We start from the raw sequence: 12,105 nt of genomic DNA, 5'->3' as shown, positions 1-12,105 counted from the left end.
TGAGAGGCCCATAGCTTTGGCCTGGGTGGCCATTTCCCCCTTTGTCCGCTCCATCTCGTCAGCCTGCTTAGAGCAACGGGTCCTTGTGTACCGTCCCGTATCCGGGCGTTGACTAAGTCAAGGTCAAAGTCAACGACTGGAGAGTCAGAGTCAACGCAAGGCGTCGCCTAGGTGGAGAGACGCCAAGTGCCAGCATCGCCAAGAGGAAGCGTCGCCAGGACAAGGCGTCGCCTAGGTGATGGCGTCGCCCAAACAGGGCGTCGCCAGATCAAACAGTACTAAAGCAAGGCAATCACGGTGTGGTTCCCCGATACCCATGGGTAGGAAAGACCATGGAGGGAGCAACGCCGTGGGGAGGCCTCAGGTCCCGATAACCCGGGGCAGTGATAAAGAGAAGGAAAAGGTGGCTTCAAAGCCATAGTGATAGTACCAGTGTAGGGCAGCCTGACTCGTGAAGTGCTCCTGCCGCCCCAGAGACGCCAGTGGGACAGATACGACTCAAGAGGAAGGTCACGCCCAGGGCAGCCGGGTGCAGGGTACAAGAGGAAGGCAGATACGCTCTCAAAGTAAGTGACTAGATAATTGGGGGCATGAGTTGGCACCCAAAAAGTCACCCCTAGCGCAGTAGCACTCCCACGCAGGAGGACTCACACGTGGAAACGTCCCCAGATGGGCAGAAACGCCCCAGATGGGGTCATGGCGTCGTGAGGACCTCCACGTGTACGACAGCCATGCCAGAACAGAAACACCCTTTAGTCAGGTACCAGGTAATTAAAGTCATTCAATACAGTTTCCCTTTCGAGCATTCAGGTGTTATAATGGCTCCCAAGCGTTTCAACGTCTTAAATGCGCTACGTTTTCTAATTAAATACGTTGATTGAGTGCGTTACATTTGTAATTAAAGGCGCTTTAAGGCGCTTTAAATGCTTGGGTAGTTTAAATAGCGCGGAGAATGTTGGAAAGAGGGTTGGAACTTCTGCAAATTTACCAGAACTCTCTAGTTGCTTGCTCGTGCTTCAAGGTTACGAACAGGGGACTGGGGAATATTTTTCCTGAGAGAGAGAACACAGACACACAATACACAGTTATTTCTTACCACCTTCAGAGTGCCACACGCGGTGCTCAGAGACGGAGGTGAACAGTTTTGGTGTTTCTTGCTGGCTGACTTGAGCGTCGGAGTGCAAACAGCCGCTAGGGCGCCTCTTTGTCCCTTTTTTTGCAGGTATCCACAGGCAATCAGTGGGAAGGAGTCCCTAGCTGACGGTTGAGGTCGCGCACGAAGACGTCCCGGTGAACCGGACGGAACAACTCTGATAGCAAAGGTATGATTTTGAATACTTACGACTCTTCCCTTTCGTCGCATTGTATGATTTATTGAACTGCCTGGGACTGTTAATATTCATGCATCACTGTGTTCTTCCGCTTCTCCTTCCTTCTTTGTCCCTTCTCCTTCTTTCTGGGTTTTCTCGCGTGGGTGATGTTTCCTAGGGCTCTCTCCCCTTCCTGCCATGGCTACACTTGCTAAACCCTTTTTCCTCTCTTCTTTCTCCAGCTATGTATTTACACCATGACGCGCGCGAACGCGGAGCCTGATTCCTCCCCCACGACCCCAAGTCCAACTACAAAGCCTTCTACCCATGGGCCCCCGACGAACTCCTGAGTGAATGCACCAGCCTGACTTCATTCCAGGACCTGGAAGCTCACCGTGGGGATCCCCATTTGTACAACTTTAACGCCTTCTGCCGCACACACGACGCCCACATATTCGTCCGTCCCGGCAGGCCTGGGGAACCTGTTTGTTTGGACGACAGACCTAGAAAGGGGAAACCCTTCTTCTTCATGTACCAGACCGTGTTCAAACGCGTAGGGGTACGTCTCCCGTTCACCCCTTTGAATGGGAACTCCTCACTGAAATCAATACTGCCCCCGCCCAGCTCCATCCCAACAGCTGGGCATTCGTGAGGGGTTTTCAAATTCTTTGCGGGCACCTGGGTATCCCCCTTCTGTAGATGTCTTCCTGCATTTCTTTGAGGTGAAGAAGCAGGGGAAGAGCTTCTGGGTAAGCTTTTCCGGGATCGCAGGCAGGATCCTCCTCTCCCTCTTCCAAAATTCTTACAAGAACTGGAAAGGGAAGTTCTTCAGGGTGTGCAGCGCCAAGCACGATCCCACAGCTTTGGATGGCTTCCCCCTTTACTGGACGGAGCGCCCTAAACTGCTCAGGGCCAAAACCCTGGAAGAGCTATCTCCCGCCGACAGGGAGGTAAGCAAAGCCTTGGCCGGGTTGGGGATCATTTTTGACACCTTGAAGCTTGTCGCTAGCGAGTACAATGCTCACGCCCTGACCACCTACTTTGGTAAAGGGGACTCTCCCCTCATCCTTCTTATTGTGAACAGCCATGTTACTTGCATCTCACACCTCCATGTGTATTGTAATTTTGCATAGCTGCTTTGGCCCTAATCTTTGCTGTTTGGTCTGTCTTGATGTAGGATCGGTGATGGGCGCTTCTAAGAGAATGATGTTGGCGAAAGCAATGAAGGAGGCTCGCGCCGCCAGGGCGGGCGCCTCCTCCACCCCTGCTGCTGATCCGGTTCCCCCACCGATTCTGTCACCGCCTCCTCCGATCACCGCCGAAGCTTCCCTTAGTTCACCTCCTTCATCTCCACACAGCCTCGCAGCACTTCAGACTCCCAGCTCTCCTCTACCCATCGCCGCTGTTCCCCTAGCCGCGGCCTCGTCACCGGCTCCAACCCCCCTTGACAAAGGGAAACGGGTCTTGGAGATCCTATCAGATGATGAGGACTCAGAAGGCGTGGCACCCTTCAAAAGAAGAAAATCTGCGCGGGTTCCTCTTTTGGTAGAGGCGTCGCCCCAGGGAGGGAACCCCTTCATGGACAAACCCCCAAGTGCGAGCTCACTTCCTCCCATGACACTCCAAGATGAAGGGGGCGAAGGCGCCGAATCTGCCCTGCCTCCGCCCCTGCTCCCGTCGCTGCCGCCCCCGATTTCATCGCCATCCCTCCTCCGATTATGCATCTAATGAGGGGCTTCAGCGGCGGGACTTTGCCAGAGGGCACCGACAGGAAGGAAGGCATGCCTTTCTATTTGGGGCCTTCTTGGCGGTGGCCCTTGAATGGCGCGCCCAGGCCAGAAACGCGGTCCTGCAAGCCCAAACTCTCCAGGCCTTGGAAACAAAGGCGACTACTCTGGAGGAGGAAATGAGGACCCTGGGACGCCAGAACGAAACTTACCAAACCTCTCTGAAACAAGCGCAAGAGTCCAAAGCAGAAACTGAGAGGCAACTGGCAGAGGCATTGGAGCTCCAGGCTGGCTTTTATACTCGGGAAGTCGCCCTCCAAGTCCAGGTAACGAGCCTTCAGGAATTGGTCAAAGCTGATGCGGAAATTCAAAAGGACCTGAAGGACCGTTGCCGTGAGCAGGCTGACAAGATGGAGCGGATGGAGGGGGAAATGGCCACCCAGGCCAAAGCTATGGACCTTCTCCGGGCTGACTACGACAAACTACAGGTCGAGGTCAGTCGGCTTCGCGTGGAGAAGGAGGCTCTGGAGAAGCAGGTGACCTCTGGGGATGCCGCCGTTGAGGAGCTAGAGAAGGACAAAAAGGCCCTCATCCAGGAGATGGTGGGTACTTTCGAGGACGGGTTCCAAGAGGCTCTGACCCAGGCGTCCTACGAGAACCCTGACATCAATATTTCGAACTGCGACCCCACACACCATGTCGTCGACGGGAAGGTCGTGCCCATGGACTTGGATGACTGAACCGCTGTCTCTCGCCCGCCACCTTCACCTTCAAGCTTAATTCCTTTATACTTTACCTTTACTTTTGACTCTCTCTGTTAAACTTGTAATTCTTTGAACCATTCGTACTCTTGCTACAAATTTGGGTGTTCGTATGATTGCTTTTGTGCCTTCGCGGTATAAAATTCTGCTTATGTGATCTCATCATCATTCTTTGTCTTCGCGCGCTTCGGTTGTTTTGTTCGTATTATACTCGCTTCTTTCGCTTCGTTGGGCGGCCTTGTATGACCGGGAAAGGTCGCGTGCCAACCCTCACGCCCATGGAGAGGCTCACCTAGTGACGCCGTATCGTCCACGGGGTGTCTCTAACACCGAAACGGTTCTCTCCTTGATCCTTAGCCCCCGGCGCCCACGCCTAAGGAGAGGCCTGCTACAGCAGTGCCGTATCGTCCCCGGGTGTCTAAAACGTCGAGTGCTTTGGGGGGGGTCGTTCCCTCTATGGTATTTCCTTCCCATAGGTATCGGGGAACACCCTGCCAGCAATTCGCTGGCGTTTGGCGGTCTTATCTCCCTCCACAGTCTTTCCTACCCGTGGGTATCGGGGAGATGACGCCAACAACTAACTCTGCCCCTTCAATTTCGTCTCCCTCCACAGTCTTTCCTACCTGTGGGTATCGGGGAGGCGACCCTGCTGATATTTGGGCTGGCGACGCCCGCGACGTCTCATGCTGGCGTCGTCCTTTATGTCATTCCAGACGACGCCTCGGGCGTCTCATGCTAGTGTCGCCTTGGGCGTCGTCCCTAACTTGACATTGACTTTGACCTTGGGCTTGGTCGATGCCTGGGGGCAGCGAAGAGCTCAAGGCCCTTCCCGTATCTTCCACGAGGCACTCCCTGTATAGCTGATGAGACGTTCAGTCATTCAACTCGATCCACGTGGCGCTTTCTGTATGGATGATGGGACATCCAGTCATTCGATTTGATCCTGAGTCCTACTGTGCCCCTGATCCACTTTCGACGGTGCATCGTACCATCAGGTATTCTCTTGATACGACGTGTTCTGAGCTTAACCAGGGGTGCCAGGGCCACCCTTCCATCTGCTGCCACGTGGCTCGATCGTGCGGTGCGTCCATTCGCGTCGTTTGGCGCTCTAACCGCTTTATTTAACTCTTCAAACTCTGAGACTATCCTCATCATTTTCCCACTCTTCATAACCCACTTACATTCTCTCTTCTTGCACCCTATCTTTTCTCACGAAGGGTTGTTCCAGCACTCGCTCCCTCGCTCGACTCTTACATTTCCGGCAGTCCCTACACCCTTGACAATCCTTGATCTTGTTAAAGAATGTCTTCTCACGCTGCTTCCTCCAGGGTCACTCCCAAGGACTTGTACCCTTGGGCTTCGAGTGAACTTCTTGACGAGTGTTCATGTTTACTCTCTACCAGGGCCATAAGGGAGCACAAAGGGGATTCGTGTTCTTATGACCACCGGGCCTTCGCGAGGAGGCATGACGACGACATCGCTGTGCTCCCTTGCACTCTAGGGGAGCCAGTATGTGGAGACGAACAGGCCAACGAAGGGGTCCCTTTCTTTTACTTTTACCAGGTGGTGTTCAAGACCATCGGAGTGCGCCTACCCTTCTCTTGGTTCGAGAAGGAACTGCTGTCGGAGATCAACGTTGCTCCGGCCCAGTTATACCCCAACAGCTGGGCCTTCGTCAAAGCCTTCGACATTCTCTTCGGGTTTCTGGGTTGTGCACCCTCGGTTGACCTCTTTCTTCACTTCTTTGAGGTGAAGAGGCAGAGACACAACCTCTGGGTAACTCTCAGTAATGTACCCGGGAGGGTTCTCTTCACACCCTTCCAAAGCTCGTTCTCCGGGTGGAAAGGCCGGTTCTTCAAGATCTGCCGTACTGACCTTGTTCCCGACGCTCTGGATGGGTTTCCGCTGTACTGGGTGAGAGAGACGAGGGCCCTCAAAACCAAACCCTTCAAGAAGCTGGCTCCAAGTGATCAAATAGCTTGCCGGATTCTTGTTGAGGCGGGAGGTTTTGACTCTGCCACTTTGATCAGCCTGGAGTTCAACGCTGGGACTCTCGAAAAGTACATAGGTAAGAGTCGCTGCCCTAGAAACTCCGGCCTTTGTTGTTTTCTGTACATGCATGTCTTGCCTCATGGTGTCTCTGACACATTCATCTCCCTTGGCGCAGGTTCGAAAATAAACCAAGAAAGCAGGACACGACTTACTCGAGCTCTGCGGGCTGGGAAAGGGGCTTCGCCTTCCTCCAGTGCTGATTCTGATGACCGCTGAAAAGTGGCTCCTTTGTGACTTGCATGAGTTGTAATATTCGCCCCATTTGGGCTATTTCAATTGTATTGAACATTGCTTGTAACACCAACTTTTTCTATATCAGTTGATTTTTGCAACGTCACTTTACTTCTGCATACATTTCGCATATTTGCGCTTTCCTTCGCCCTGTTCATTAGCGGCGCCCGCCTCCATCCGGGCGGCGCCTTCTTTCTTGGCGACGCCTTCTTTCTTGGCGATGCCTTACCTTACTTCAAACGGAGAAATATACAGGCTAAAAACCAAGGCACTTCTTTTTTCTCAAATTGGTTTTACCTTTTATTAGGGTGACCTCATTAAAAAACCCCCGAGAGGGAAAAAGAGCGTCCCCTTCAACTAAATTGTTACATAACTGCTTACATAAGTCAACTGAAATAAAATTTTAGGTTGGCTGCATTCCAACTGCGCGGAATAGGACCTCCATCCAAAGTCTCTAAGTTGTACGAACCGTTGCCCTTAGACTCAGTAACTCTGAAGGGTGCGGTCCATTTGGGAGACAGCTTATTCTCCAACTCGTATGGGTGAGTTTTCCTCATCACTAGGTCGCCGACCTGAAACTGTCGCGGCTTTACCTTAGAGCTATATTGCGGCTCTACTCTTCTCTTCGTCGCTTCAGCTTTTATTCTAGCTTCTTCCCTGGCCTCGTTTAGCAGATCCAGGTTTACCCGCCTCTCTTCATTGGATTCCTCCGCCACAAAGTTTTGAAAACGTGGCGAGCTCTCATGTATTTCTACCGGGATCATCGCGTCCGACCGGTAAACCAAACTTAAAGGCGTCTCCATAGTAGAGGATTGGGGCGTGGTGTGATATGCCCATACGATCCTTGGTACCTCTTCCGCCCACGCCCCTTTGGCTTTCTCTAACCTTCTTTTTAACCCTCTCAGCAGAACTCTGTTTGCCGATTCTACCTGCCCATTAGATTGGGGGTGGGCGACTGATGCAAACACCTGTTTAATGCCTACCTCAGCACATAGGTTTCTCAACTGTTGACTGGCGAATTGGGTTCCGTTGTCGGATATCAGCAGCCTAGGTACGCCAAAACGGCACACAATGTTCTTCCACACAAAATGTTGTACTTTGTGCGTTGTGATTTGTGCCACGGGCTCTGCCTCTATCCATTTGGTGAAGTATTCGATGGCAACGATCAAATACTTCATCTGCCTGATCACCAGTGGGAAGGGGCCCAGGATGTCGATTCCCCATGTATGGAAAGGCCACGGGCTGTATATGGACCGCAACTCTTCTGGCGGCGCCTTGTGCCAGTCGGCGTGCTTTTGGCATTGCCTTCACCGCTGGGCGTGCCGTGCGCAGTCCTCTTTCACTGTTGGCCAGAAGAAACCTGCGCGTATTACCTTGGAGGCTAAGGATCTTCCCCCTACGTGGCTCCCGCAGATGCCTTCGTGTAGTTCCGCCATTATCCTGGTGCACTCATCGCCACTAACGCATGTTAGGATAGGGTGGGTGAAACCGTGCCTGAACAGCACCCCATCCACCAAAGTATATCTTGCGGCATTTCTTTTGACTTTTTTTACCTTCTTCAGGCTCCACTGGGAGAGCCCCATCCGCCAGGTATCGCTTGTAGGGCGTCATCCAGGTGTCTCCCCTGGCCAGAACGCATACCTGCATCTGCTCTTCCTCAGGCACACTCGCATACATGCTGATGCGGGGCGCCCTCTGCGTATCTTGGGTCAAAGAGCAATGACTCCTCGGCCTTCCCCTTGATGTATAAATCTGGAGGACATCCACCCTGTTGTCTTCCACGAATCTACGCGGAGCTTTGAGAGTCTCCTAGATCACTGTCCTCTGTCTACCCCCCTTGCCTGAGCTAGCCAGCTTTGCAAGCAGGTCAGCTCTGGCATTCTGCTCCCTCGGGACATGTATCAGCTCAAGAGCGTTGAATGCTCCCTTCAACAACTGGACGTATTTCAGATACGCCGCCATCTGTGGGTCCTTCGCCTGGAACTCACCCGACACCTGCCCCGTAATCAGCTGGGAGTCGCTCTTCACCAGGAGGTTCTGTGCGCCCATCTCCTTGGCCAGGAGCATTCCTGCTATCAGGGCTTCATATTCTGCCTGATTGTTACTTGCCTTGAAGGCGAAGCGCAGGGCCTGCTCGATCAGTATGCCGTCGGGTCCCTCCAAGACTATTCCCGCACCGCTCCCTTGTTGGTTGGAAGAGCCATCAATCGAGAGCAGCCACTGCGAACTTGCTTCCACCTCTTGCTCACCTCCGGGCGAAAGTTTCGCTACAAAATCTGTGTACACCTGCCCTTTAATGGATCCTCTAGGCTCATACTGGATGTCGAATTCTGACAGTTCAACCGCCCAACGCACCATCCTTCCCGCCACATCCGGCTTCTGCAGCACTTTCTGTATAGGGAGGTTGGTCATCACCACCACCGTAAAGCTGTGGAAGTAATGACGGAGCCTCATGGCAGAAAATACTACCGCCAGCGCCGCCTTCTCTAGCGCTTGGTACCTCGTCTCAGCTCCCTGTAAGGCCTTGCTTACGAAATAGATGGGCTTCTGACTCTGGTCCTGCTCTTGGACTAACACGAAACTGATGGCCCGCTCCGTTACAGTGAAATATAACCGGAGGGGCACGCCCGCTACCGGCTTGCAGAGGACCGGTGGCGTCGCCAGGTACTCCTTCAGCTTAATGAAAGCCGCTTCGCATTCATCAGTCCATGCAAAGCGACTGTTTCTCTTGAGGCACTGGAAATACGGGTGCCCCTTCTCTCCTCCGGCGGAAACAAACCTAGAGAGTGCCGCCATCTGCCCTGTCAGCTGTTGCACCTCCTTCACCGACGTCGGACTCCGCATGGCGATGATTGCCGCGCATTTGTCAGGGTTCGCCTCTATCCCCCTCTCTATGATGGAGATCAAGCTCAAGAGGACATGGAGGCCAATCAAGAAGATCAAGACGAGGTGGAGGCACAAATAGAAGATGCCCATGGAGGTCAAAGTCCACCTCAAAGGATTACAAGAAGCATGTTCAAAGCTTTGGGAGCTAGAGGACATTTATTTTCTCTTTTTGTAATATCTTTAGTTGAAGGTGCTTAGAGGGAAACTTTAGAAACCTCTTTTGTTAAAGCATCTTTTAGGCTTTAGTTAGGAGCTTTTGGGGGGGTGTATTAGTAGTTAGGTGTAGGAGTAGAATAGGAGGTGCCAAAGTAAAAGAAAGGATCACACCTTCCTTGCTTTGCAAATAGGCGCCGGTTCAAGAATACTTTAGGAGGGAATTTTGAAATTGTTTAGCTTACATTTTCAGCACCTTAGGCTATAAATAGAGGTGCCTTCCTTGTAAAATTCAGATTGGAATTAATCTAAGAAAACTATACTCAAATTTTGAGTGACCTTTGGAGAGCTTTTGGAGCCTTCTTCTCTAGTCTTATCTTGATGGATCAATGGAGTCCTCAAGTGGCGGCATCACTCTCATCTAGGAGCATTCCACACTTCTAGTGGCGAGATCATCCATCCTCCTTCCATCTTCATGAGCATTCTCTTCTCCTTCCTTTCTTCTTCTTCAATTGTTCATGTTGCTTTGTGTTCTTGAGTTTTTCAGTTTCGGTTTTTTCTATTTTCCAGCACTATGTTCTGTTTTGTTTTTAATTCTGTTTGGTTCATGTGTTTATATGTTTAATTCTGTTCGGTCATTCCAGCTTTCTTTCTTTTTGTTGATTCAATTTGACAATATTTGGTTCATCCAAATGAGTTTGGGATTTGGTGCTAGTTTTTGGTGAGTTCTTGTCTTAGAACAATGATCCAACTCTAAGAAAAGTGCCTCTATATTTTCCAGCTCAAGGTGATTCCTAAAAATGTCAAGAATCTTGTTCTATGTGGCTATTGGAATCACATCATGTGGTATCATGAGTCTTAGGTTCATTCTTGTTTAATTGTTGAGTTGTGTGCACTTTATTTCAAGAGCTCTTTAATTTCTTGCAATTTAAGTTTCTGTTTTAGAATTTTAATTGAGTTTTCTTGCTGTTTTTCTTTTACTCCAAGTGCTTGTGAAAAGGTTTATGGCACTCATAATTTTTATGAGTATGGTTGCTCTTTTGGAATGGCATTATCCTTCCTAGAGTTTACCTTAAGCTTCCTTTCACTTGTTGTTAAAATTTGTGATGTGTCTTTTAATTTTGTAATCATGTCAAGTTTTGTCTTAGTCATGTTATTCCATATTTGTCATTACTTCTAGTAGTACTTTTATTGCTTTGATTGTTTCTTGCTTTGGTGTCATATAATTTTCTGAATTGATGTTGATCCTTTGTGCATTTTCTTTTTAGATTTTGAGTTCATACTTGTATTCTAGACCTATACAAGTTCCAATACATCATTTTCTATTATGTCTTTGCTAGTTCATCATCCTGTTTTTTATTCCTATTAGGATTCCTCTGTCTCTGAAAAAAGTGCTTACTGTTTTTCCTTATTGCAACTGATTTACGTACTGTAAAATTCTGAAATTCTGGATTTGAGATATTCAAAGTGTTAGAAAAGAATAGAAAAAAGAATCATTCAAAAATATGAAGTACACAAAAAATGATAAATAAAATAAAAAAAGTGTACATTCCTGCCGAAAAAAAATACGGTAATCTGGCAGCGATTTTAAAAAATTCATTTCTCTCAATTGGCTTACTGTTTTTAATTGATTCCAGTGCCATTATTGAGTTAACATCTTGAAGTTTCTGTGGTTTAAATTTCATAATCCAGTTCGCTCTACAACGTTCCAGTTAAATCAGTGAAAATCAAGCACAGTTTGCATTAAAAAAAAAATTCCAGTAGCTAAATTTTTTTGTTTTCTTCATCTACTCTAGTGCTTTTCCTTAAGTATTCTTTTGTGTGCCTACTTTTCTCATTGAGTTCTTTATTTTTCTTGATTGTCTTTCATTCTTACTCTTTGAGTTTGTCTTACATATAGTATTCCTTTTGCAATTACCTTTCCTTGCTTATACCTTTTCTTGTTTGTCTTTATTGTTTCTTTGGTTTTGTGGTGGTTTGCTCTTAAGATTGGTGTGCTTGCTTTGACATATTTCATTTGAGGATTCCAAGGCCTCAAGATCAGATTGGTGCAAGAACATTATTTCTTTGAGAGTGATATCTTTTCAGCCTTAGTTCACTTCGGCAGTTTCATTGCCAAATGCTCACTGTTTTTTGCTAATTTTTAATTTGTTTGCTGTTTTGTGTGTTTGCTGTTTTTAATTACAAATTGCTGGATTTTCAAGTGATGCATCCTACAAGCAGAATTCTCCTTCCAAAGCTTCAATTCTTGGTGAATTACATGAAGCTCAAAGAACAATTAGACGGTTGGAGGAGAAAATGCAAAAGATGGAGGTCCAACAATCTAGACTATCTCCTTCTATCCATGATGGACATCATTCTCATAGACCATCTTCAAGAGCTTCTTCAAATGATGTTGGCCGTGAAGATGAGCATAGGAGAAGGAGACCTCCACCCCAAGTCCATGGACAAAGACATCATCACCAAGGGGAAAGAAATCACTACGGCAATGGCTTCTATCATGATGCAAAGTCCAAGCTTCCTTCGGTCAAGCTACCTTGTTTTAATGGTTCTAGTGATCCAAATGTATATTTAGATTGGGAGGCTAAGTGTGAACAAATTTTTGAGATCCATGAGATCCAAGATGAGCATAAGCTCAAGCTAGCCACCCTAGAGTTTAGTGATTATGCCATGAAATGGTGGCATGGAATTGTAAAGGACATTATCTATCACAAGGGTCCTCCCGTGGACTCTTGGAACTCTTTAAAGGATCATATGTGTGCTAGGTTTGTGCCCCCACATTTTAGGAAAGACCTCATGTTGAGACTCCAACGGTTTCAACAAGGCAAGCTAAATGTGGATGAATATTATAAGGAGCTTGAGACGCTTGTGCTTAAAATTGAATTAGAAGAAAGTGAAGAAGCCATGGTTGCTAGGTTTGTGAGTGGTCTTAGGAAGGATATTCAAGACATTGTTGAGTTACAAGAGTATTCATCATTGGGCTCT

This window comes from Phaseolus vulgaris, chromosome 11, assembly GCF_000499845.2.
Source record: "Phaseolus vulgaris cultivar G19833 chromosome 11, P. vulgaris v2.0, whole genome shotgun sequence".
Classification (NCBI taxonomy): domain Eukaryota; kingdom Viridiplantae; phylum Streptophyta; class Magnoliopsida; order Fabales; family Fabaceae; genus Phaseolus; species Phaseolus vulgaris.
Note: the sequence above shows the minus strand (reverse complement) of the source record.